Source organism: Giraffa tippelskirchi, chromosome 4, assembly GCF_054371585.1.
Source record: "Giraffa tippelskirchi isolate mGirTip1 chromosome 4, T2T-mGirTip1v1.2.pri, whole genome shotgun sequence".
NCBI classification, from domain to species: domain Eukaryota; kingdom Metazoa; phylum Chordata; class Mammalia; order Artiodactyla; family Giraffidae; genus Giraffa; species Giraffa tippelskirchi.
Genome location: NC_137278.1, coordinates 192,481,954 through 192,509,796, shown reverse-complemented (window position 1 = coordinate 192,509,796; position 27,843 = coordinate 192,481,954). Strand labels below are relative to the sequence as shown.

The 27,843-nt window shown below is 46.7% G+C and overlaps 1 protein-coding gene and 1 long non-coding RNA gene across 8 annotated transcripts in view; one reads left to right on the top strand and one right to left on the bottom strand.

Annotated features, from left to right (window-relative positions):
• Nucleotides 1-27,843, top strand: part of ETV6 (ETS variant transcription factor 6) — a 317,723-nt gene that overhangs the window by 186,647 nt on the left and 103,233 nt on the right. The window lies entirely within an intron of this gene.
• LOC145545266 (uncharacterized) lies at nucleotides 115-6,979 on the bottom strand. 2 transcript variants are annotated; one of them, XR_014081988.1, is made up of 4 exons: nucleotides 6,698-6,979; nucleotides 5,602-5,996; nucleotides 2,439-2,554; nucleotides 115-1,237 (listed from the first exon to the last, which is right to left on the bottom strand). It is a non-coding gene; the product is annotated as an uncharacterized LOC145545266 (long non-coding RNA). The 2 variants fall into 2 exon arrangements; XR_014081987.1 differs by lacking the exon at nucleotides 5,602-5,996 and having other exon boundaries at nucleotides 2,439-2,568.

Genomic DNA, 27,843 nt, shown 5'->3' with positions numbered 1-27,843 from the left:
ACCCCTAACTAGTTGGAATCCCCTCATCAGCCTCAGGGCTCCCTCACGGCTACTGGTATGCAAGCCTTGGAGTGGGTAGTGTTTGTTCTTCCCAGATACAAAAGAGAGTAGACATTTGGGTGTTTGATTTATTTCTATTTGACTCAGAAAACATGAGCTGTTATGGATTATAATGAAAGACAAGAGTGATAAATCCAGCTGATAAGCGTGACCAAAGCCAACAGGAGAGCCCTGCATTTTGGTCAGTTCAATCAAGTATGAAGTTCTGAGGAATGCCTCATAGCCACACTCCTCAGCCCCTGAGTGGTCTGCCCGATAGAGCTGGACATCACCCCCCGGCCCCACCCCACCTGGCTGGGAAACTTCTGTGGCACTTTGGCTAGAAGGTCGGTGGCAGGCCTTGTCAAGGCCAGTAGGGCCATGACTAGCTTTCTAAGCCCCAACGTAGGAAGGAAAAGTCCTTAAAAGGGAAAGTCACTTTATCTCTCTTTGCAGTTTCTTTGTCTAACCTGGGGAATTTAAAAAAAAAAAGAAAAATTCCTCTCTCAGAATTGGGGTGAGAATTAAACCATGGACAGAAAAGTGCTGAACCCAAGGCAGAGGCTGAGAGAGTTAGATGGATTTTTCCCTCAAGTCTCTCATCGGTACGAATTGGAAGTCACTGAGATGTGGTTCTGGCCTGAGTCAGAGGGAAAGCTTTGAGGCTCAGCTCCGGTGATTTGCATTGAAGGAAGTTTGTCCTAGAGCTTCTGCTTTGCATCCAAGTACCTGTTATTTCTTTACAGCCTCCACTCACTGCTGTGGGGAGTCCATCTCTGGACGGCAGGGCTATGTTTGAGTTTCAGAACCAGTCACAGCCTGGTGGCAGCTTATGTCCTTGGGGAGTTGCAGCTGGGGTGGGGGAGGGGAATGACCAGCTAAGGACTGACGTGACGCGTAGTCCATTCCATGTTCTGGGTCACGTAGCAGGACCTTGTCCTCTTGTGCATCACCTGCCTCGCCATCTATCCCTCTCCTTCTCCCCTGATGGGCAGAGCCGCTGTCCTCTCCAGGGCTGGTCCCCGGACAGGAATTCATTGCTGTCTGCTACTCCGTGCCGTGTCCACGTCACCTGCAGGAAAGTGGCTTCCTGAGGACAGGAGCCACTTCTGCCTCATGGTTGGTGCTCAGTAAAGGCTTGTGAAGTGGAACCCAGTTGATTTTAAGGGGAGGCTCCAGGGAAGCCTTCACGATGGGGCTGAAACAAAAGACACTCATGATAATATCATACAGTCGCATACCAACCAGGCTGAACATCATTTGTTATTATTAAAAATATGTGTCTGTGTGCTCTGTTGACTGACTGTATTGTCCTTTTTTGTTATTTGACCTACAGTCTCCACTGTCACATGTTTAGTCTCTGTTTTCATGGCCTCCGTTCTTCAAAAGTTGCATTTTCTCTCTCTCTCTCTCTCTCTCTCTCTCTCTCTCTCTCTCTCTCTCTCTCTCTCTCGGGTGGGGGGATTCCCCTCTTTGTAGTCTAGAAACTTGAAATGCAGGCCTGTTTTTGCAACAGGTCAGCGAACTAAAAGACAGTGGTATTGACCCTTGAAAGAATGAACATGCAGAATTATCTTGAAAGGTGAGGTTCCGGTTTTAAAATTTTCTTCAAGGTTATGTGGCCAGAGGTTCAGAAAGAATTAAAAAGCCAGAGTACTATGTGGCAAGCATTGTCTGAGTGTGGAGTCTACCCTCTCAAGTAGTATAAGTATCAATGTGTGTTCAGTTGCTCAGTCATGTCCAACTCTTTGTGACCCCCTGGACTGTAGCCCGCCAGGCTCCTCTGTCCATGGGATTCCCCAGGCAAGAATACTGGAGTGGGTTACCACGCCCTCCTCCAGGGGATCTTCACAATTCAAAGATCAAACCCATGTCTCTTGCATCTCCAGCATTGGCAGGCAGGTTTTTTATCACTGCGCCACCAGGTAAGCCCACAAGTATCAATATATCATGGTTTTAAAAATAAAAAAATCCAGATGAGACAAAGAATGAGCTGTGTTCACTGAAAAGTTGTCCTCATCGTGGGGGACGAGTGATTTTGTTTTACATTATTCTGAGGAGACTCCCTGCGTGAGTATGTGAACAGAGAAATATGTGAACAGGCAAATATATGAACAGAGAAACACGAATTCACTGGAAGAGAGCAAAATAGACCTCTCAACTGACCTTTCTTTTTAAAACTCTAACCTTGGCCTTTAGAAGAAAAAAAGGCAAATTTTTTTTTTCCAAAGTTATCTGACTTTGTTCAGGAGGCTGCTCTCTGGCTATGGCCTAAAGCATTCAGGCCAGTTTCCTACATTTTGAAGATGTTCCTTACACTTGGGAAAATAAAAGCTTGTTTAGGAAATCTTGATGCCTCCCCCCAAACATCTAGGTGTGTAAACAGAGTGCTCCCTTACCACGGCTGGTGCTCTGATTCATTCCGAGGGTCTTGACAGAGACTGGGAAACAGAATGGTCATCCCAGGGAGCAACCAAGCTATTCTTCAGATAACACACTGTCATCCAGACGTTTGCTGTAGTGAAGATACTGTTATGATGAAGTGAAGAAGTAAAGTGAAAGTCACTAAGTCATGTCCGACTCTTTGCAACCACATGGATTGTAGAGTCCGTGGAATTCTCCAGGCCAGAATACTGGTGTGGGTAGCTGTTCCCTTCTCCAGGGATCTTCCCCACCCAGGGATCAAACCCAGGTCTCCCACATTGGAAGTGGATTCTTTACCAGCTGAGCCACAAGCCTAGTCCTATTTTACATTTATATGATACTTTTGTTCTTGTTCTTGTTTAGTCGCCCAGTTTTGTTTGGCTGTTTTGTGACCCCATGGATTGGGATTTTCCAGGCAAGAATACTGGAGTGTGTTGCCATTTTCTTCCCCTAGGGTATCTTCCCAACCCAGGAATCAAACCCCTGTCTCCTGCCTGAGTCTCCTGCATTGCAGGCAGATTCTTTACCACTGAACCACCTATGGCTTCCCAGGTGGTCCTAGTGGTAAAGAACCTGCCTGTCACTGCAGGTAGACATAAGAGATGGTCTTATATCTGGTCAGGAGGATCCCTTGGAGGAGGGCACCATAACCCACTCTAATATTCTTGCCTGGAGAATCCCATGGACAGAGAAGCCTGGTGGACAACAGTCCTTAAGGTCTCAGAGAGTCAAACACGCCTTAAGCGACTTAGCATGCAAGCATGAACCACCAATAGTTCACCAATGTTAATGTATTGATTAAACTATCTCATTTAATCATCACAGTCCTCCCTTGTTGTACAGTTGAGGGAAACAGACTTGGAGGTTAAGGGTGGAGATCGACCAGCAGACCCTTCACTCTCCTTAGGTCTTTTCTCTCCAAGTTCAGTGTGGTCAGGCCAAGAGGTGAAAGTGAATATGCACCAGTTAGTAAGCAATGTTCTGACAAACTCCAGGCCAAAGGAAGTAAAAGGGCTTCTTTGTTCCCCTTCATTTCTTCCCATGCTGTCTGCCCCTGCCCCTCAGCTCCTGTTCACACCCACCCCCATCTGCCCATTCTGCCTTAGCCGCCTCTGCAGGTTCTGCTGGGGGGCAGGTAGGGGTGCTGAGGAGCTCTTTGTTTGTGTAGTAAGGGCTTCCTCACAGGAAATTTCCGGTGATGGAAACTCTGCGGAAACTTCCTGTTGGTGAGGACGCTGCAGAGGTCTGATAACACAAACCACTTAAACCTCCAAACCTCAGCTGCCCAGGAGGCTGGGAAGGTCCGTCCCTGCTTTCTCAGAGTCTGAGAGGGCAAGAAAGTACAAGTGTACAGAAGCCTCAAGAATCTCACTCGGGCAGCATTTTCTCGAAGCAAAAAGTTGTGATTGGCAAGTTGTCCTAGAAGATCAGCCCTCACAGTTAAACAGACTGCTTAGATTTCTTAAAAAAAAAAAAAAAAATATATATATGTATATATATATATTTTTTTTTAATGCACTGGGTCCTAGTTGCAGCACGTGGGATCTAGTTCCCTGACCAGGGATGGAACCCTGGGCCCCCTGCATTGGGAGCAGAGTCTTAGCCGTTGGACCACCAGGAAAGTCCCCTGATTAGATTTCTAAAGAGACTGGTGCCTGCAGAGACCTTCTGTCTGGAAGCATTGAGGGGGCTCTGAAACATGTCTTGAGGTTCTTCTTAATCATATTAAATCTGGTTCTTTCTCATCATGTTAAAATATATCCCTGTGACTCTTCAATGTTATGGGTTCGTGAATACTACAGACACTTAAGCCATCACGTATGGACAGGGAATTTTAATTAATCCTTGTCACTGGTAGACACAGTTGACTATGTATGTGACGTGGTTCTCTTAACACCAAGTGTAAATTGTCTGCAGTATGTACCACAGGACGAGCAACCTTGAACATCAAGTTCTCCAGTAGGCTTTATGTTCATTTGACCTGCTCTGGACCGCTGGTGCTTTATTTTGTTGTTTGTTACTGGGCAAAGTTAATTATTCCTAACTCATCCCTTGGGGTGAAACTGAACTCTGAATATCTCCACTGTTGAGAATTCTGTAGGTTTCCTTGGTGACTCTCATCACCCAGCTCATAGTTTAAAAGCTTGGTCTCCTAATTAGGCTGAATTTGCCCTGGTGACCTGTAGCCTCATTACCACTTGCCCTGCCCTTGTCATATAATAAAAATAATTGACCCCTGTCCTCTTTCTAGCTATTCCCATTTGCTTAGACAGTTACTGGAAGACTGTCTGTTAATCACTTGACTTGCCCCAAGCCAAGTTCATTTCTCTACAAGTTTCTTAGTAGGTATTATTTCCTGGTTACGGGCTATGGCTTTCCTTTCCAAAGTGTCCTAGATTCAGTGGAAGCTTCTATGAGTCCCACCTCCCCAAACTTCTGCCACAAGCTGGGGATCTTTCTTGCTTTCTTGATAGGAAATGATCATTCCAGCATCAGAATAAATCCATGAACTGGACTATTTATAGGTGGGGTTTTGTGGTTACATTCTTGCAAATTAGGGAAGCATGAAAAAAATTACAATTAGCCAGGAGGAAATTTGTTGGCTGATAAGAAGTCTGCCTGTTAGATTCTTAAAAGACAGAGACCATTGTTTATCTTTGTATACATGATATTTTTCCATTCTTGGCATATAGTCTCAGTACATGTTTGTTGAATAAATGAATCATAAAGGTAAAAGAGGAGCAAGGTATTAGACTTAGTGTAAAATGCATAAAAGTTGTGAATGTTTTCACCTTATTTGTAAGGATCAGCTGTCCTCATGAATTGAGTATTGATTTTCAAAGCGGTAAATTATCATTGATGAATGATACTGCATATACTTAAAGGCGAGGAAAAACATTTTTTAAAAAATGCCTCAGAATAAGTTTTAAATATGGAAATGCAAAATAACGAATTAGTCTGGGCTGCTTGGGGAAAAAAGACCTGTTTGCAGTATAACTTACTGTTGGTTTTATGTTTGAGTTCATATTGTAGACTGGGATTAACTGGAACAGGTTATAAATAGAGGCTGTCATTATAAACACTAATTAGCACAATTTGTCTACATAAGAATAATTGCCATTTTCAAAGTACTCTTACCTTGAAATAGATCACAGTGATGTCATAATAGCTATAGACCAGACTAAGATATTATTATTATGTCATGGGCTTCATCAAAATTGTATTAAAGTACCATAGGACTGTCTGCTAGGTAGCCTTATATTTTCTGGCAGTCTAATTAGTGTGTTAGAGGGACCACAAGCTTGGGATTCTCAGAACTAATTTTAGTTCTACTTTTACTGTTCTAGTCATCCTTTCAACAGATAATTTACTGGGTGAGTACCATCTCCTATGAGGTGCTAGATGTGTGTCGGTGACCTAGACAGATATGGCCCCTTCCTTCATGTTGCTCAGAACAGCGTGTAGTGAGGGAGAGTCAGGCTTCGCCAAGAATGAACACCAGCCACGTAGTCCATTTTCTGCAGAGTGATCTGCTGTGAAATAGAAACCAAATAGTGTCATTTCACTGCTACAGAACCTCCACTGGCTTCCAGTTACATTAGAAACATTCTGAGTATGAACCACCTGGTCCTGTATGATCTGGACCCGACAAACCCTGTGAACCTCTCCAGTCTCACCTCTCCTGTATCACCTTTTGTTCCGCTCAGTCCTCTCCAGCTTTACTAGTCTTGCTTTTCTTAGACCACCTTGCCTGTGCTCCCACCTCAGGGCCTTTGCACTTGCCATCTGTCTGCCTATAAGGCTGTTCCTCCATTTATTCCCATGGCATAGTCTTTGCTCAAATATCAACTGCTAGAGAAGCTTCTCTGACAGCTTATGCAAAATGGTATCTGCCTTCACTCCCTGTCCTCTTTTCCTTTGTAGCACTTTTCACTGCTTGATTTGTCTGTTTCTTTTTTCTTTTAATTGGATGGTGACGCTTAGGTGTCTATTCAAAAAGGTGATTGGCAATTCACTGTGCACAGATTGGGCTTGATGCCTGCTGGGATCAACTGGGGTCCAGTTGGATGGGAATCTGGCTGTCTCACGGGAGGCTCCAGAAGTTTTGGGAGCAAGTGAGTTTGTCCTCAAACAAGTCCTGTGGTCTCTGGCTTGTAAGGAGCCTGGCTGGGGAGGGGCTTGAGCTTTTATCAGTCATTATGTGGATTCTCACTAAAATCCCCTGTGTTCTTACCTGTCCTTTCTCCTGGACCTTCTCATCCTCTGACTCAACCTGGCTCCAGCCAGCAAATGTTCTGTCATCTCCCCGAAGGAGCAGCTTCTGGACTGGGGGCAGGGCAATGGAGTACAGACACCTCCAGCGCCTCCCCTTGCCCTCCTGTCTTCAGAAGCACTTAGAACCTCTAGTGTCTGAAGTTTGGGGGGGGGGGGGTTCGGCCAGGAAAACCAGTTTGTTTCTTGTTGGCATATTCCCCCCGCAGGCAGGTAGGGTTCAACTGTCCTGCTTCACTGAGTCAGATATCAGTTGTGCTCAGTCACTCAGTCATGTCTGACTCTTTGTGACCCCATGGACTGTAGCCCATCAGGTTCCTCTGTCCTTGGGATTTTCCAGGCAGGAATACTGGAGTGGGTTGCCATTCTTACTCCAGGAGATACCAATTGTCCATCTGTTTTTCATTCTCTAAAATCTTGCATACCCCTCTTAATCGCCACTGCTGCATCTCCCATTCTGTCTCTTCATGGGTTTGTACCTTTTTTATTCCTCTGCTATGATTTAGTGAGACCTCGGACAGGGGCAGGGAGAGACGCAGGTATGACTCAGACAGACAGTTACACTCCGGGGTAACTGTATCCATGCGGCCCTCCAGGCAGCTTCAAAAGCACAAAACATGCAAACTTGGCCTAGTCTCTCGAATACATTGAAGAGATTTAAAAGCTTAGCAGTAGTTAGTTGGGTCGAGAGGAGGCAAGATTATTTCTGGGAAGGAGAACAAGGTGTGTGAAAACTCTGAGCCCAGAAGAAGATATGGTCTTAAAGGAATAGAAAGATCAGCCAAATTCACATTTGGTGAATTTGCTGCAGGAAACCAGAGCAACATGTTATAGAACTGCAAGGGGCGAAGATGGTGAGGGAGAATGAGCCAAAGTCACATTAAGGATATTGGTCTTTGTCCTAAAAGCAGTGAGCAGCCATGACTGTTTTAACCTTGGACCTCACAAAATCTCAGTTCTTCTTTTGTAAACCAGACATTCTACCTCATAGCGTTATGAGCATGAAATGATATCATCTATTAATATTTACTATTCCGCTAAGGGGCTGCAATGATCTTTTGGGACAAGTCACTGTAGCCCCTCAGCAGAACAGTATAATCAAGATGTCAAGTTGGGGAGCAGTCTTTGCAGTCAAGTAAGTGAGAGGTATAAAGAAATAATTGAAAGTCCTGGTTCTGGGACCTAAAAGTGTAATGGAAAGGAAGTTTCTGTTGTCCACACCTCAGATGAAAGTAGACTTGGAAGATGGTGGAAAGGTTAAAGGTTTGATAGTATTCCAGTATTCCAGTCATATTGCAGAACATGCTGCAGGAAGATTAAGAAGCTTACCAATTAAAGAGAAAGACAAATACTGTATGATATCACCTATAGGTGGTATCTAAAATAATATCACAAATGAACTTACCTACAAAACAGAAACAGACTTGTGGTTGCCTAGGGGGAAGGGGTAGGAGAGGGATGGATTGGAAGCTTTGGATTTGCAGATACAAACTATTACAGATAGGATGAATAAACAACAAGGTCTTACTATATAGCACAGGGAACTATATTCAGTATCCTATGATAATCCGTAATGGAAAATAATATACACATATGTATAACTGAATCACTTTGCTGCACAGCAGAAACTAACACAACATTGTAAATCAGCTATATTTCAATAAAATAAATTTTTTAACATAGAAACTTATCAGTTGGTAGTTGGGAACAATGAGGAAGCAGACACCAAAGAAAGATGGGTAGCTCTTTTAGCCCTTTGTCCTGTGTAATCAGTGTCATTTGATAATGAAACAGCCATTCTAGGTTTCCAGGTAAAAGAGTTTCGTAACAATGTGCTAAATGCTGTAGACAATAGACAGTAAAATATTAAAGAGGAGAGCTCCAGGAGCTTTTAGGCTTTAGTGTATTTTTATTTGAATTGTAATATATTTGCTCTTTTAAAGAATTGGTCATTGAGTTGCACTATCAGTGCAGGGATAAATTGACAAGTTTTGGTTCTCTGAACTTCACAGTGCACATACATGGTGTTCATCCTGCCAGCACCAAAGAAGCTGATGAGCTCAACTCTGTGAGCTCTCCATTTGAGCAGAGGAATCAGCCTTCACTCAAAACCTGACATTTCTTTTTTTTTTTTTAGATTTTTTTATTTTTTGATGTGGGCCATTTTTAAAGCCTTTATTGAAGTTGTTACAATATTGTTTCTCTTTTATAGTTTTTTGGTTTTTGGCTGTGAGGCACATGGGATCTTAGCTCCCTGACTAGGGATCGAACCTGCAAGCACCTGCATTGGAAGGTGAAGTCTTAACCACCAGACCACCAGGGAAGTCCCACGACCTGACCTTTCTGAATACGCTAAATATTCCTTAGAAGACAGCAGTGACTTTTATAGTCCCTTGGTGGTGTCCCTCCCCAGTCAAGTCAATTGTCACACGGGTGAATGGTCTCAGTCCCTTAGAATTCTTTCTGTGTTTTAAAGATCTAGGCAGAGTCTGAGGCCCACCAGTGGCAAATCTCCAGGTAAGCTTAGGCTGTAAAGTTGTCTTTAAATAGTCTGGTTCTCTTGCAACTGCTGTAACTGGGTGGCTTTTTACAGCTCAGTACGAATTACTTGCAGTTGTAAATTGTAGTAGAAACAGGCATCTACTTAATTTTGATCTTAAAGAATTTCAAAGAAAATAAATGCACGCTGGAGAGTAGGTGGATTTTGAGATCGCATTCCGAGCATCACTTTTTATGAAGCGCCTGCGGAAATGGGTAGTAGCAGGGAGAATTGGTAGAGTGAAGAGAAGTCTAGATTCATAGGGGCTTTCAATGAACACGTGCGAGGCCAGGCTTCCGCTTAGGAAGCGGTGGCTCTGGCAAGGATCTCTAAGTGTGCAGGGCTCATTAGTCATGAGCAGGTGGGGCCCAAGCTATTAGGGTGACAGCTGTGCCGTGAAACCTCAGAAATGAAAGTTTGTTTTTGTTTTTTTTTTTCATAACCTGTTGAAAGGTGGATGAGAGAGGAAAAAAAAGTAGTCACCTAATAAAATCATATGTAAAGACTAACCAAATAACCCACTTCAGGTTTTAGTCACTGCCAGGCAGGAACACATATTTAAAGAGGGGAAGGCTTTACCTCCACGTATCTATGTAAACTAACCACCTTTCCAGGGAACCACGATGCACCTGGCCAGGGGTGTTTCTGTTACTAGGGTAATGGCTGTTTGATTGGACTCACAGATTTTATTTTCTTTTTGGAACAGAAGAATGGCAGGTGGTATCCAATCACCGTTATTCTTGCCCCCAAGAAGTTTTGCAAAAGTAGGAGTTACTTCCTGAACCAGAGATACCTTAGCACATTCTGAAGTATTGGATTGGCCAAAAAATTCGTCTAAGGATCTTCCCTGGTGGTCCAGTGGTTAAGACTCCATGTTCCCAATGCAGAGGGCCTGGGTTCAATCCCTGGTCAGGGAACTAGATCCCACATGTCACAACAAAGACCTGATACAAGCCAAATAAATAAATTTTTTTTCTTTTTTAAAAGTTTGAGTTTTTCTGTAACATCTTATGAACTTTTTGGTCAACCCAGTAATAGGAGCATGTATTTTTTCTCTTTCCAAGCCTGCAGCCGCCTTTCCTAATGATCATCAACAATACACCCACCCATAAATCAAGGAAAGGATCATGAAAGGGAAACATGAAATTCACTTGAAAAAGAACAGCTCTAAGGCTTTTCTAGAATTTTCAGACTAAACCCTTTTTTTTTTGGTCAGCAAAGTTCATTGTTTTCAAACATTTGTTAGAGTGGCATATGTAGTTCAGTCCAAAAATCTCAACTATGGGATAGGGCCCCACAAACCACTGTTACTATGTAAGCAACTTTCGCTTTAACGTGAATTTTGTATTTTTTGCTACAGCTGTGGTCACACCACCTCCATCCATCCACACACCCCCCCCCCCGTTTCCCCCAAGGGATGCAATGAGAAGGAAAAAGTACCTGACATGGTATCCTAGAGAAATACATTGAAGGGGATAATAGCAGGCAACAAAGCACTAAAAGGAAAATAGTAGCTGCGAGTAGATGTGATGTTTTAATTTATAATCAGTAAGTGTTTGGTCCCTATTTCTAGCACAGGGTTCCTAAAACCCTTAGAATTTCCTAGGTACTGAGCCTGGTACAGGTGGCTCTTGGATACACCTAAAGATTCAGATTGACTGCCAGGGGAACCAGTCCTGTAATTATAGAGGGGCTCTATAGAGGGGCTGAAGGTTGAATCAGTAACCCATGGCCAGTGATTTAATCAATCATGCCTATTTAAGGAAGCCTCCATAAAAATCCAAGAGGACTGGGTTCAGAGAGGGTTCTGGGATGGTGACCATGTGGAGGTGCTAGGAGGGGGCATGGAGCTCCCACCCTTTCCCCAGACCTTGCCCTCTGCACCCCTTCCATCTGGCTTTTCCTGAGTTACATCCTTTTATACTAAACCAGTGATCTAGTGTGTAAAATCTTTGTGGAGTTCTGTGAGCCACTATAGCATGTTAATCAAGGTGGTAGGACTTTCTGATTTATACTTTATTGGTTAGAAGCACAGCTGACAATCTGGACTTGTGACCGGGGTGTTAAGTTGGGGGGGGGCAGTCCTGTAAGACTGAGCCCTCAACCTGTGGAACCTGATGTTCTCTCTGGGTAGATAGTATCAGACTTGTTGAATCCTAGGTCACCACGCTGGTGTCCCAAGCATGGTTTGATTTTGTGTGGGAAGTGCCCCTGCCCTCCCCCTAAAGAACCCCATACATTAGAATTGGATCAGGAAACCCAAGAAGGTACCTAGGAAATATAAAGGAGCCCTTGGAAGAGGAAGGATGGGTAGAGGAATGCGACTTTAGGGAATCATGGATACCTGAGTGACCTATTTGTAATGATAGAAGTGGGAGGAAGCGGGGCTGGAGGTAAAAGGATGATGGGGCGTGTAATATTCAGAAAGGAGAAAAAAAGTAATGTGAAATGGGAAGGAAAAACACAAAATGAATATAAGAAAGAACCCAAAGAGACAGGAAGGAAAAGGAGAAGAGATGTAAGAGGGGAGGAATAAAAATAAACAAGTAAAATGGGAGAAGTGTATACTCAACTATTGATTTTCTATTCTAAAAAGAGGAGAATGATACAGATAATCCAAAATAAGGGGTCCTTTCCAAACCATCAATATGTTTTGACCTAGTGTGCATTTTTATAATTTCATTGTGTTGTTTTTAAATGTTTTTTTAATAAAACAGAGAAGCCACAGATGCATAGCTGATTGAGTAGCCCCAGCTCCTTATCTTCAATTTAGTTCCTTCCTGTATCCTCCTTTGGGTTGGGAGGGATCAATATCTACAGACGGCCGTTATTCTATAAAGAAGCCAGGTCCCCACCCACCCACCCACCATAAAGCCCTAATCTTGGTGGCTGCTTGGGATGGGGTGGGGGTGGTTAGAGCAGTTGACTTCAAGATGTCTATGAGCTGACCCTGATCCTGGCTGTGAACCCCAACCCCCTTTTCTCCTGAGTCCTTCAGGACTGTAATGTTCCAAAGTGAGACTTCACAGAAGAGTTGAGAGGGCCACTAGAGCACCATGTTTCAAATAGAAAACCTCCTGAACCCAGGAGGAAAAACGCTTCTTTATTCCAGAAACAGCCCAGAAGACTCATCATTCAAGTGCATCTGTGAAGACCTAGGAAGAGCTGAGCATAGGTGTCTGGGGGGTGGTGAGGGAGTACAGGCATGAGTATCTCTGTCAGAGGCCCTGCAGCTCAGAACCAAGTACCTGTGTGCCGTGATCCATGGTTTCTTTAAAAATTTAAGTGTAAGTTAGTGTAAGACTTAGCCACTCTTGACCAAAAATACCTGTTGTGTCTTGAAGTTCTAGTTGGCAAGAGGCAATCTAAAACGATGACTGTCACCATTAGCAAAATCTGTGTGTCAGATTTTACTCTTTCTGATTAGGATTGACCTCCAAATTAATCCTGGATTTGGTCCATCTTTAATAATAACCTACACCTTCTGGAAGACTCAAACTTATTGTTTTCTTTTCCAGTACTTTTATAAGAGTAGGATTCCTGGGTTTAGATGGACATTCCCGGTCATCTGGTCTACCCCTGCCAGGTTTTTTCTGGTTGTTTTTTTTTCCACCTGTAGCTTCACTGAGTGGTGACCGTCCACCTTCTGCCTAGAGACTTCAGAGGGTGGGATGTCCCACAGGCAGTCTTGTCATTTTGAAACACCACCATCTGTCAGAAAGTTCTTTAAACTCTTCGTCATGTGACATTTGTTAACACAAAATCTCATGTGTTACATGCGTAGTACAACAAATAATTGGTAATCATGTGTTGTTTATTTCTTCGCCAACTCGGATCATTGCCCAGATACTGTTTTTAACAGGATCTCAACCTCAATTGATCTTTTTCTGCTTTTACTTCACTCTCTGGTGGTATCTAGATTATGAGATTCATTTAGAATCTAACTAAAGAATGAGAAATCCTCTGTTACCATAAATATAACACTTGGCAGTCAATAGAAAAAGGAAAAATGGTTTAGCAACGACTTGTGACAATTCCAAGAAGCAGTGTCTTTTGAAACATTCCGTGGTGACCCTGCCCCTGGAGTTATCTGCTTATCTGTCTGGTTTTGGAGTTTCCAGAAAAGACTTGCTGCCTTCAGAATACTTTCTGGCCCTCCCTTTAGTGCCTAAATTTCTACGCTTAGTATTTTACCCCTTGAACATGAATTTTTGTTTTAAAAAGCCCATAGCCTGGGGAGATGGCTCATTAAGCGCTGGGGGGGGTGTGTCATTTCACAAGAACATTAATTATTTTTAGATCTCTTCCTGGAAGCATGTTTTAGTGGATAGGGGATGTGTAGATCATTAGACACACATTTTGGGAAGGGGTGGTGGGAAGAGAGGAAAGAGGAAAAGAAAGGCAACATTTCTGAGTGCCTGATGAGGACCAAGCTTTTTCACACATGTAACTTTCCCAACAGTCCCTGTGAGTTGAATTCTGCTTTTTGTTATTGTTCAGTTACTAAGTTGTGTCCAATTCTTTTGCCACCCCATGGACTGTAGCCCACCAGGCCCCTCTGTCCATGGGATTTCCCAGGCAAGAATAATGGAGTCGGTTGCCATTCTCTTCTCCAGGGGATCTTCCTGACCCCAGGACCGAACCTGGGTGTCCTGCATTGCAGGCAGATTCTTTACTATCTGAGCCACCATGGAAGCCCCCTATCTCCCTGAATTTGCTGAAGTTCATGTCCACTGAGTTGGTGATACTACCTAACCATCTCATCTTCTGCTGCCCTTTTCTCCTTTTGCCTTCAATCTCTCTCAGCATCAGGGTCTTTTCCAATGAGCTGGCTCTTTGCATTGGCAGCAAGACAAAGTGTCCTGCCCAGGTCATGGGCTAGTCAGGGACAGGGCTGGGACTTAAACCAGAGCTGCGTGATCTAAAGCCTGTGCTGCTTCTTATTCCGTGATATTAATACCTTGTGCTGTCATCAAAGGGAAAAGGGCAGAGATCTGGGGAGGTGAGATGGAGTTTGCCTCCTTCCAAATTTTGCATAAGGCTGACCTTGTCAAAAAGCATCCCTGTGAAATCAGATGCACATAACAGTGAAAATGTCCACATGCCTTGGCTTTACCTGAAATTTATGTACCACTGTAAAGTGTTTTATGTGGAGTGAGGTATTTGTTCATCAAGAACCTTTCTCCACATGATCAGGATGCTTTTTATCATTTTCTTGTTCATTCTCATAGCTGGTCCCCCCTGTTGGAGAAATGGATGGTATTCATACTCCTCCTGTGAACTGGCACAGATCTTGCCTGATTACCAGAAGGCTGGTGATGATCCCTTTCGAGGTCCCCTCAGCCTCTAATTTCTTGTGGTATTTTGGCTGTGTACTGTCACACTTGATCACAGTAAGCAGACTGCCAGTTTTCTACACTGGTTCCCTGAGGAAGGATATGGAAATGATTCTTAGGTACCTCCCTCATCAGTCACAGCCAGCAATGCAGCCAACCTTCTTTAACTCCCCTCCTCTTTCCCACACTCAATCAAGGACATTCAGTGCTTGTCTGGGGTTCTTTCTGGCCCCTCTCTCAGGCACTTTTGGGGAGAGCTTTGGGGTGGGGACATGGTCTCTGGTGAATTTCCTTGTTTCTCTGACACAGGCCACCATCAGACTTTGGGAGGCAGGTCTCTTCCACCCACCTCAGCATCCTTTCACAGCAGCTACAAAACCACAGTTTCTCTTTTAAGTACACATCCCTAGGACTATAACAAAAGGCATCTGTGAGCCTGAGAGCTGCAGGGGTGGGTACCACGAGAAGGGCTGAAGATTTAAAGGGTTTCATTTCTTCCTTGCTGCAGACCGTATTGTGTCTGAATGCAGTTTGGAATCTGCTTCTCCAGCACGAGGGGAAATAGAAATGAGTCCTAAAGCTGCCCAGGGATCCCGGCTGGTCTTTATCCTTAGAGCTTAGCGATTTCCTGCCACGCGATTGAGCGGCAGAGCTCCCTGACATTCACGAGGCCCCAGGAAGCCCCGTGTGAATGTCCTCCCTTTGCCGAGCGGCTCCCCAGCCAGGCAAGGTCTGTCCAGCCAGAGCCCACAGCCACAGCTAAGCTGCCCTCCCGGGATGATGGGATGCATTGTTTTAGAAGAGACGCAGGAAATCAGAAATCCCTATCCTCCCCCAATTGGGGAGAATTGAATTCTACGGAGAAAGTGGCCACTATTGAAAAAGAAAGCCTCCTCTCTTCCCTGCTTCTCTCCGCAGCCCACCCCCAGGTCACCCCACCGCACAGTCCTGCATTTGCAGGAACCTCCCCTGCCTAGGGATGCTGCGCATTGTGACTGTGGATTTGGCTGTGCTGCCAGCCTCTTGCTTTTTCAGTAGCAGAGTTAATGTGGCCATGACTCAGGATGATGGGACCCCAGATGCTAAGGAAGTGAACCGACTTCTTTTCAGCTCACAGTGGACTCATAGCCAACAGAAGAGGTTTCATGTTCTAATGAAATGGCACAGAAACTCTGTCCTTGGTGGCTAAGTGGTGTGTGGTATGGCTCTGATTCTTTCTCTCTCTGTCTTCTCCCTCCCTCCCTCCTTTCATTGCTTCCTCCCTCTCTTTCTTCAAATCAGAGCTGAGAACTCTAATTCCAGCCCAAATTCCTGTAAGCAAAGGGTCCTTCTGAACATGACCTTAAAAGAGTTCTTCTTTTAAGAATCCAAGTTGCATGTTGTTCCTTGGATGTAAGAAAGGCTGCAGAAATCTTCCACTCCATTTAAGGAAAGGCTGGATGCGTGGTGGATAGGACCTCAGGCACAGGATGAACAACTTACAATTATACAGCACCTTTCTTCCAGGGAGTACCGAGCACTTCCTTGTAAACCCTGCCCTATTCTCACAGAGCATGAGTTATTTCCTAGAAGTGATTTAGTCTTTTTTGGAAAAAGCATTGATTTCTTTCAACTATCATGAACCCAGTTACAGTAAAACCTCTATTATGTGATCTTCTGTGACTTTCTAAAGCTATTATTAACTGGCACGTTATATATTTCACTAGTACGATGACAACTGATGTTTTTAATAGTGACCTCGAACTTCTGTAATATCCTGCATTATCCACTCAGGAATCAAAGAAAAATGAAATCATATTCACCAGAGTTTGTTATGTTGTATCTATTTTGTTTTATTTAAATCTTTTTTTAAGGAAATTCAAGTCTACCATGACTTCCCAGAGTAGTACCAATTTTATTTTTTCGAAGTAATTTTTAATGAAATGCAGTTGCTTTTACAGTGTTTGTTAGTTTCTGCTGTACAAGAAAGTCAACCAGCTATACATACACACATATCCCCTCCTTTTTGGATTTCCTTCCCTTTTAGATCACCGCAGAGCACAGAGTGGAGTTCCCTGTGCTATTCAGTGGATTCTCATGAGTTATCTCCTTTATACATAGTATCAGTAGTGTATATGTGTCAATCCCAATCTCCCAATTCATCCCACACCCCTTGGTGTCCATATGTCTGTTATCTATGTCTGTGTCTCTATTTCTGTTTTGCAAAAAAGATCATCTATATCATTTCTCTAGATTCCACTCCAATTTTAAACATTTTATCCTTTCCTGGCTTTGTAAACCAAACCTTGTTTAAAAGAGAGAGAGAGAGAGATTACAGTATTTTGGATCCAAACTACAGATGATGATCACTCAAACCTGACCAGGAGACAAAATTTCTTTCTTAGAGCAGGTGTATCTCACCCCCGTGTGGACAGGTCGTCGTAAACACTGCCCACAGTTCCTCTCTGAGATCTTAGCCCATCTCTGCTAGGTGTTCTGAGTCATGCCAGGGTTTGACACCATCATTCAGAGACCGACAGCAGTTTAGTATCCACATCACAATAGCTCAGATCCATGGCCCTCCTTCTCAAGCTCTACACCTCTCTCAGGCTTCATTGTAGATGTGGTTTGTATCCTTTTCCTTGAAGGAAACCTTATATAGAAAGACAAATGCGAAAGACAATGTGGAGACCTTAGGAAACTAGAATTCTATCAGCATCTTGGAAGGGGGTTAATAATGACAAAAGACACCTGAGGAGAAAGAGATGTGAGCAGAGTGCCCCTCCTCCACTGCCTCTGTCTTGCCTCCAGCATGATGCCAGCTGCCACCAGGGTAGTCCTGGTACAGGGCAGGGGACCTTGGTGCTGCTTCTGCAGGCTCAGTTCAGAAAACCAAGAGCTGGCGCCCAGCCAGAGCAAAGGGAGAAGGAAACAGAGGCCCTAAAGCAACAGAAAAGGACATACCCAGCTCTCCTGAGGGCCAGCAGTTCACCCACTTGGCTGGAGAAGTCAAAGCATACAGTGAATAGGGTACGTGCTTATCACTGCACGTGTGCTAAGTCGCTTCAGTCATGTCTGACTCTCTGAAACCCAATGGACCTAAGCCAGCCAGGCTCCTCTGTCCATGGGATTCTCCAGGCAAGGATACTGGAGTGGGTTGCCGTGTCCTCCTCCAGGGGATCTTCCCAACCCAGGGAGCAAACCCATGTCTCTTTATGTCTCCTGCATTGGCAGGCAGACAGTTCTTGAATGCTGCCTATTGTAATGTTGAAGAACCTTCTTGTCCATTGTCTCGTGTGATCTCATAACAGCCCTGGGAGGCGGGCTTGATAGAAAGACTCACTCCCGTGTTACAGAGAAGGAAACAGCCTCAAAGACAGTGATACTCAGCCCTTGTCAAACAAGGCAGGTGACAATCAGGAAAACACAAGGCTTTCAATTCCTTATCCACAGTCTCCTGATCGAATAGGGTTACCCTTTCAGGTGACTGGTCCCCCAAGGCCTGGTTATAAACAGGTGGATATGTGTGGAGAGTACCTTTGAGGACAGTGACCCAGGGGACCACCTCTGCTTTCAGAGTTCAGAGTATTAGACAAATCCTCAACTGAGAGCCAGAGACCTTACTTCTAATCCTGGCCCCACCTCGAACTAGTTGGGCAGCTTTGGGCAAGTAGCCAGTTACCTCCCTGCCTTCTGGGTGCTCAGCTGGAAGTAAGAACAGTAATGTCTGTACCACTGACCCCTCTGGCTGTTGTGAAAGCTGCAACTTTTGAAAGCCCTTTGTTGCCAGATATAAATTCACGTCTCCATTTCCCGTGATTTGGTTCAGAGGAAAAGGACATCCAGGTATAGGGTGTGATGACTTAGATTTGAGAATATTTTTGAACAGGATACAACAGATTCATTTGACCAGGAGCAAGTAAAGAACCCGCCTGCCAATGCACGAGGCACAAGAGACACAGCTTACAGAAGATCCTCTGGAGGAGGGCATGGCTACCCATGCCTGGAGGATCCCATGAACACAGGAGTCTGGAGGGCTACAGTCCACGGCGTCGCAAAGAGCCGTACACATCTGACTTGACTTAGCACAAGCATGGGGAACCATATGCTGGGTGTGGTAGAAATGCCTGGAACACTCAATCATTATAGGATTTGAAACTCAAAAATGATGCAAAAGGCAGTTCCGTCCCAGTTTTTGTTTGTTCTGTTCAGCACCTCTGAGGATGAGATGGTGCATGTCTAATCCTTCCGAGGGTGGTAGTTTATGAAAGACCTCACCAAGAAGGTGAGCCTTGAGAGATCTTAGTACATTTTGAAGTGTGCCTGGTTCACTGGGCCGACAACAGAAGCAGGCCGTCCCGGGCAGAGCGGGTGGCATGCGCAAAGGCTGGAGAATGCAGCGCCTCTGGGAACTGCAAGCCTGTCCACGAGGCTGGAGCCGGATCAGCCAGAGGGTGACATGGTGAGTTAGCCAGGCACTGAGGCAGCCCTGGGAAGCTTCTGAAAACATTTAAGCAAAGCAGGAACACAGCTCCGTGTCTGACAGAGATCACTGCCTGAGACTCAGCGCTCAGCTAAGTTTTATTGGATGGAGGGCGGATCTCAAGGTGTGTGGAGACCAATGGGTGGAGAGTCCGAAGTCCTGCCTGGCCCCTCCCTCCAGGAGCCCACCCTCAGCCATCCTTGTCCATTGAGGCCAAAGGATGGTGGGTGCCGGGGAGACTGGAGCTCACTAAGAAAGGGTAGGAAGGAGCTGAGCGAAAGGTCCACACTGCAGTTCATAACTTGCTAGCTTTAAGTCACTCAGATTCAACCATCTCCTGCTTTTCCTTGATGTTTCTCTGAAGCAAATGGAAACTTCAATCAGACACCAACGTCCTTCCATCTTTCCACTGGGCTCACAGCCCACCCAGAATTCAGGTGCTCAAAGTCCCAAGCCACAGATAGTGTGTGCCATTAGGGGAGAGGGCGAGGGGTATACTCTCCAGGCTTTAGAACCGCCTGGTGATGTGCTGTGAACTGGGGGTGTGGAGACATGAACTCTGGAGTCAGGCAGTCTGGGCTGTGAGTCCTGGTCTCAGCACTCAGTGGACACAGGATCTCTGTAAGTCTTTGAACCCCTCTGTCTGTGTTGCCGTTTTCTCATCTGAAAAATAAGTAACAGTAGCATTCACCTCCCAGTGCTGCAGGAAGGATCCAACAGAATCTCCAAAGCACCAGGTATACAGTAAAATCTCAGTTTATGTTTTGCCTTTTCACATTGGAAGTTTTCAGTAATTAATCTCTTAGAAACAAACAGAAGAGCCTGCATGTGTGTGGTGCTCGTACTTCTGCTACATTGCTTTACGAAAGCTGAAGAAGTAGGAGTTCGTGATGAACGACTTCAGAAAGGAAAATGTTTCTTAAGATGCCAAACAAGGAAAACTTGGGAAGGAGAGCCAATGAATAAATCAATTGATTAGGGTCCAAAATGTCCTATAGACTGACCTAATATTATAGTCCCAAGATCTCATCTCCAGCTCATTGCCTACCCAACCTATAGTCAGCTTTTCTAGCCAGAGAGACAGACCTTGTAGGGTATATTCAATTTTAATGCATAAATCATTATTACTGGTCAAAAAGCCTTCTTGTTCTTTCCATGGCCACAAAAAGCACACCTCAAGCCTGGCCCCATGCCAAATCAAGTGTGTGAACACAACCAAGGTGGGTTCCATGGAGGGGGCAAAGGGACCACCTGCAACACGAGTAGGCTTGCATTTAGAGCTTATTGCGTAGTGGGGAAGAAGGCACAGATGTGGGTAACTTTTAATTTATCACAGCTTCTGCAAGTCCTGTATACATCTTCAGAGCATTCTGGAAGCAGAAAAATGGGAGAGACATTTTTGGAAGAAGGTTTCAGGGAAAGAGTGATTTTAGTGCCAGGACTTAAAAGAGGGGTGAGTTCCAGCAGGCAGTGCTGGAGGGAGACTGGGGTCCAGTCTGAAGCAGCAAGGTCATGATGAGCAGAGGGGGAGTGGCTGGACCAGGGCAGGTAGGAGGGAAAGTCAGATGAAAGGTCTTGGAACCTCTTGGATAGGGTCTGCATTAGAGTGTTGAACGCCCCTGTCAGGAGAGTGGTTTTATTCTGTTATGTATTCAGTGCAGAGCCTTGAAGGTGTTTCATCAGAGGAGCAATGGCAATGGTACTTGAGGAGGTGTCTCTGGGAACACTGTATAATCTCACTGTGTACCTGTTGTGTTTTGATTTTATACCAGTTGCAGTCTGGAGCTCCGTGTCTGTGAGCCTACAGTCTGCGTTTCCAGAAGAGACTGGGTTTTTGTGTTTCCTCCACTATCCCCAGTCAGCGCCCTCCTCTCTGATATGCAGTTGATATGCAGTCAGGCCTACAATCCTCCCCCCCCCCCCCCCCCGCTCATCCCCTCCCCCTCTCTTTTCTCTTCCCTTTTCCATCCTCCCCTCTCCCTCCTCCCTTTCCATCTGTTCCTCTTCCTCCCCTCTCTCCTTGTCCTCCCCCTCCTCCCCTCTTCCCCTCCCCTCCTCCTCTTCCCTCTCCCCTCTCCCTCCTCCCTTTCCCCCTGTTCCCCCTCCTCCCCTCTCTCCTTATCCTCCCTCTCCTCCCCTCTTCCCTCCCCTCTTCCCCCTCCCCCTCCCTCCTCCCTTTCCCCCTGTTCCCCCTCCTCCCTTCTCTCCTTGTCCTCCCCCTCCTCCCCTCTTCTCCTCCCCTCTTCCTCTTCCCCCTCCCCTCTCCCTCCTCCCTTTCCCCCTGTTCCCCCTCCTCCCCTCTCTCCTTGTCCTCCCCCCTCCCCTTTTCTCCTCCCCTCTTCCTCTTCCCTCTCCCCTCTCCCTCCTCCCTTCCCCCTTTTCCCCCTCCTCCCGTCTCTCCTTGTCCTCCCTCTCCTCCCCTCTTCCCCTCCCCTCTCCCCCCTCCCCTCTCCCTCCTCCCTTCCCCCTGTTCCCCCTCCTCCCGTCTCTCCTTGTCCTCCTTCTCCTCCCCTCTTCCCCCCTCCTCTTCCCCCTCCCCTCTCCCTCCTCCCTTTCCCCCTGTTCCCCTCTCTCCTTGTCCTCCCCCCTCCCCTCTTCTCCTCCCCTCTTCCTCTTCCCCCTCCCCTCTCCCTCCTCCCTTCCCCCTTTTCCCCCTCCTCCCGTCTCTCCTTGTCCTCCCTCTCCTCTCCTCTTCCCCTCCCCTCTTCCCCCTCCCCTCTCCCTCCTCCCTTTCCCCCTGTTCCCCCTCCTCCCCTCTCTCCTTGTCCTCCCCCTCCTCCCCTCTTCTCCTCCCCTCTTCCCCCTCCCCTCTCCCTCCTCCCTTCCCCCTGTTCCCCCTCCTCCCCTCTCTCCTTGTCCTCCCCCTCCTCCCCTCTTCTCCTTCCCTCTTCCTCTTCCCCCTCTCCTCTCCCTTCTCCCTTTCCCCCTGTCCCCCTCCTCCCCTCTCTCCTTGTCCTCCCCCTCCTCCCCTCTTCTCCTCCCCTCTTCCCCCTCTCCTCTCCCTTCTCCCTTTCCCCCTGTCCCCCTCCTCCCCTGTCTCCTTGTCCTCCCCCTCCTCCCCTCTTCTCCTCCCCTCTTCCTCTTCCCCCTCCCCTCTCCCTCCTCCCTTTCCCCCGTTCCCCCTCCTCCCGTCTCTCCTTGTCCTCCCTCTCCTCCCCTCTTCCCCTCCCCTCTTCCCCTCCCCTCTTCCCCCTCCCCTCTCCCTCCTCCCTTCCCCCTGTTCCCCCTCCTCCCGTCTCTCCTTGTCCTCCTTCTCCTCCCCTCTTCCCCCCTCCTCTTCCCCCTCCCCTCTCCCTCCTCCCTTTCCCCCTCCTCCCGTCTCTCCTTGTCCTCCCTCTCCTCTCCTCCCCTCCTTCCCTAACCCCTCCCCTCTCCCTCCTCCCTTTCCCCCTGTTCCCCCTCCTCCCCTCTCTCCTTGTCCTCCCCCTCCTCCCCTCTTCTCCTCCCCTCTTCCTCTTCCCCCTCCCCTCTCCCTCCTCCCTTTCCCCCTGTTCCCCCTCCTCCCCTCTCTCCTTGTCCTCCCCCTCCTCCCCTCTTCTCCTCCCCTCTTCCTCTTCCCCCTCCCCTCTCCCTCCTCCCTTTCCCCCTGTTCCCCCTCCTCCCCTCTCTCCTTGTCCTCCCCCTCCTCCCCTCTTCTCCTCCCCTCTTCCTCTTCCCCCTCCCCTCTCCCTCCTCCCTTTCCCCCTGTTCCCCCTCCTCCCGTCTCTCCCTGTCCTCCTTCTCCTCCCCTCTTCCCCTCCCCTCCTCCTCTTCCTCTCCCCTTCCTCCCCCTCCTCCCCTTTCCCTCTCCCTCCTCCCCCCAGCTTGTCTGCACTCAGGCCCAGGTCACTGCTCCCTGCGGTCACAGTGCAGCAGACCTCCCCTGGCTGCACACAGCACCCTTTCCCCCTGCTCCTGTGCCCCGGCCTCCCCAGTTGGTTATCCTCTCCCTTCTCTGCTCTCATTCCTCTTTCTCATTTTCACCTCATTCCCTTCCATCTTGAAAGCAACCTGCCTGGACTCAACATCACTCTTCACTACCACCCCGGCTCTTTTTCTCTCCTCCCAGCCAAGTTTTTAAAAGAATTCTTCACACACGCTTCCCATTTCCTCGCCTCCTGTGAATGCCTCAACCCTCCGTGAGCTGGTTTCCGTCCCCACAACACCTTGGCTCTGGCTAGAATCCCCAGATGCTAAATTCTCTGGACGGGCCTTGGCCCTTCTTATCTTGCCTCTCATAGTGAGTTTCATTGCCTCCTGAGGTTCCCTCTGTCTTGGTTTGCAAGGTACCACCCTCCCCTGGTTTGTCTCCTGCTGTCCCTTCCATTCCTTCAAGGGTACACCTTTTTTTTTTAATTTGGCTATGTCAGGTCTTGGTCACGACATGTGGAATCTTCTTTGCATCACACGGGATTTTTCATTATGGCTTGAGGACTCTCTAGTTGCACCACGGCTCTAGTTCTAACACAGCTTGTGGGCTCCTAGTTCCCCGACCAGGGATTGAACCCACATCCCCTGCATTACAAGGCAGATTCTTAACCACTGGATGGCCAGCAAAGTCCCGGGTATACATTTTTTAAACAATTTGCTCCTTAAATGTTTTTCTTAAAACTCATCTACTTCAGTCGCTACAAGAATCACCAGTGTGATGGTGACTCCCAAATATCTTTTTTATCTCACCGAGATTTTTCTCTTAAGTACCAAATGCATACCGCCTGGCTTCCCAGGTGGCTCAGTGCTAAAGAATCTGCCTGCCAATGCAGGAGACATAAGAGACGCGGGTTTGATCCCTGGGTCGGGAAGACCCCTTGGAATAGAAAATGGCGACCCATTCCAGTATTCTTGCCTGGGAAATCCCATGAACAGAGGAGCCTGGCAGGCTATAGTCCGTGGGGTCACAAAGATTTGGACACAGCTGACCACGCACACACATACTGGGTGCATGTACACAGCTGTGTGGTACTGGACCTCCCCACCTCCACCTTGCTAGCCCTCGGTCACCTCCCATGAAACAAAATGACATATACTTTCTCCCTGTCAGTCCTCTGTGGACTGGGGTGGCCAGGCCCCACTGTTTGGTGGCAGGAATCAGAAGCCTGGATTTGGTCACTGCCGGCTTCCTCCACATTGAGTTCCTCTCCGAGTTCTGACAGTTCTGCCTCCATGACATCTTGAGCCTGTTCTTTCTCCATTCTTTCTGCTTTGGTTCAGGCTAATGATATCTGTCATCTCCATGTCTACAGCAGCCCTCAGACTGATCTGGTACCAGTCTGGCCCTGTTCTAATTCATCCTCCACTCGCAGCTGGAGTGACCATTGGAAAACAAGATCTGATTGTGTTACTCCCTTGTTTAAAATCCTTCAATGACTCCAAGTAGCCTTAGGATAAAGTCTAAACTCCTTAGTACAACAGACAGGCCCTTTCTAATAATGGCTAACATTTATCAAGTGCCTCATCATTGCCAGGCTCTGTTCTAAGAGCATGACACACGTCTCAGCATCCTGAGTGCTCACAACGCCCCAGTGTGTCTTCTGTCACCGTCCCAGTTTTACAGTTGTGGAAACTGTGTGGTCTTACCTAGGATCACACAGTTAGTAAGGTGGGGAGCCAAGACTTAAATCCACACTGTGATACACCATCTTTTCTTCACAGGTCATAGCTTCTCATTCATTCAAAAATACTTACTGAGCGCCTGCAATGTGCCAGAAACTACTTGACACATCAGAGATATAGTCAGAATCAGAACAGTTCTTTCACTGCCATCTTAAATTTTTCTTTGTTTATTTATTTATTTTTGGTTATGCTGGGTCTTTATTGCTGTGCGGGCTTTCTCTAGCTGCAGGAAACGGGGGCTACTCTTTGTTGCGGTCCATGGGCTTCTCGTTGCATCAGTTTCTCTTGTTGCAAAGCATGGACTCTAGGGCATGTTAACTTCAGTAGTTGTGGCTCGCGGACCCTGGAGCACAGGCTCAGTAGTTGTGGCGCACTGGCATAGCTGCCCCACGGCACCTGGGATCTTCCCAGACCGGGGATGGAACCTGTGTCTCCTGCGTTGGCAGGCAGATTCTTTACCACTGAGCCATCAGGGAACCCTCCTCTCTGCTATCCTAGATTTGTGTAACTAATTATAGTAAACATCAAAAAGTGTTTAATCAGGAGTCTATCTTGGACTTGTAACAGGCTTTTTGCAAGCATATTCAGAGGCTGGATGTCAGGATGAAGTAACTTTAATGATAGTAATATTTGCTTCATTTAGATAGTTTGCAGAGTATATAATTATATTTAAAGGATTTTAAAATGTGCATAGTCTTCAATCCATTGAACACCAAAAAGATAAATAATAAAGCAGAAGATAAAAATTGTTTACATCCTAATGAATAAAATGAATAGTAAACAAGATAAATAGTAAAATATATAGATTTGATTGTGATAAATGCTAAGGAAAAAAATAAAGCAGGAAGGAGAATAAGGAGGTGTCAGAGGACAGAGATTTGTAGTTTTATATGCAGTGTCTGGGAAGGACTTGGAGAAAGTGAGGATGTCTGAGATCAGAATACTCCAGCTAAAGCACAGCAAGTACAAAGGCCCTGAGGTAGAAATGTGCCTGGTGAGGGGAGACAAAGGGGTCAGGTGGCTCGAGCAGAATGAGGGAAGGGACAGGTAGGAGGAAGCAGGTTTGGACAGAGGTAAGATCATGTGGGGCCCAAAGGTCATTTTAAGGACTCTGACCTTGACTGAGTGAGATGGAGGCCCCTGGGGGATTTCGAGCAGAGGAGTGACATGTTTTACATGGATCCTTCTGGCTGATAGATTGAGAACAGACTGTAGGGGAACAAGGGCGGAAGCTGGGGGACCAGTTTGGGACCAGCAGCAATAATTCCAGGTGAGAGGTGATGGTGAGGGGAACTGAGTGGCAGAGCAGAGGTGACGGGAGTGGTCAGATTCTGGATACATTTTGAAGGCAGAGCCAACAGCACTTGCTGCTGATTGAATGACTGCCAGGTGTGGGGCGCTGGCAGTGGGAAGAGTGGACTTGGCATTCTCTGAGGTGGGAGAGGCTGGGGGCAGGAGGTCTGGACAGGGGAGAGCAGGAGGGCAGTTTGGGATGCCCTAAGCCTAACATGCCTGTTAGGCGTCAACATGGAGTTGCTCTGTCAGTCTCTCTCCTCATTTATTTATTTTTTTAAATATATTGTTTTTTAAATTTTACTAATTATTACTATTCTTCTTATTATGGCCATGCTGTGCAGCTTGTGGGATCTTAGTTCCTCCACCAGGGATTGAACCCACACCGCCTGCTTTGGGAACACAGAGTCTTAACCACTGGACCACCAGGGAAGTCCCTGTTTTTTTAAATATATTTTTTATTAGTGTATTTGACTGTGCCGGGTCTTCTATCATCTTTGCAGCATGTGGGATCTAGTTCCCTGACCAGGGATTGAACCCTGGGGCCCCTGCATTGGGAGCATGGAGTCTTAGCCACTGGACCACTAGGGAACCCCCCTTCCCTCTCATTTAAACACCTGTTAAATAGACATCTTGTGTTTTGTCCCACTGAACTCCTCAATGGCTCCTAAACTGGCTTTGCTCTTTCACATGTCCAGATTCTTGTATCCACCTTTTCCTCCGCCAGGAAAGCAGTCACCCCTTCCTTCGGTTCACAAAATATTCCCCTGTCCTGCACTAATGCATGGACTTGTCAATGTCTCTTTACATTCCTTTCTTCCTACCAGCATCCGTGTGGCATTCACCTGGGTGTACCCTGCCCCTGACACAGGACGTGGTGCATTGAGAGAGGGAGGGGCGCCTGGTTCGGTTAGATGTCTGGGTGAGTGGGAGAATAGGTGGACAGATGGACAGAAGAGCCCTCGGCACGGTTAGACCAACAGTGTTTTGTTGGTAATTATGGGAATTCCCCTGGAGCAGTGCCAGGTGACATGACCGCCCCAGACTGAAATGAAAGAAACAGCAGGTGTCAGGAAGTTTCTGTGTTCATCCCGCCGTCTGTGCTAGAACGCTCCAGCATGGGTCCCTCTTTCCCACACTCCCCACCCTCCTGCCCCTGTCCTGGCCCCTGATTTTATTGATCACAAGCCTCAGTGAACATACTCCCTGTAGTTTACACATCTTCGGGGGAGATTTCTTTATGAAACCGTAAGCGTGTTTAACCTAACAACGGGCTGTGAGCCTGCTTGCCCAAGCCCCCTCTGCTCTGCTAAAAAATAATAGGTCCTCATTCTTTGGGAAGCTGCCTTGGCCAGCCATTACTAATTTGGGCATCACTAATTCAGGTGCCCATCAGGCAAATGAGCAATGGCTGCAAAATGCTTTTGTCCGTGACTTGCAAGTGGAGGGAAGAACAGGGAGGTGAAGTGAAGGGAAGGAGGTTAGATCGTTTTGAGCTTCATTTCATTTCCAGAAAGGACAGTCATCGCTTCCTGGAAGCGGCACTTGGCAACAGGCATGGAGAATGGGAAAGATTTATTTCCCTTTGCCAGAGCTCAATAACTCAGCTCAAGGATTGCAAATCGATACATTGCTTGCAAAGTTTCCAGGGACTGCATTAAAAAAGCCATTTAAAAAAAAAAAATCATTCTACGGCGGCAGCCTCTGATGAGACCAGCCAGTCAGGGTTGGGTTGGGTCTTCCAAAGCCACCAGACCCTAATGAGAAAGGAGGCTTTTGAAAAAGCAGGAAAGCGAAGTTTAGAGCCAACAAATGGGCCACACTTGCAAGGGCTCTGACAGCCACACCCAGCTGCTTCGTGGGGCTCCTGCTCAGACGAGCAGCTG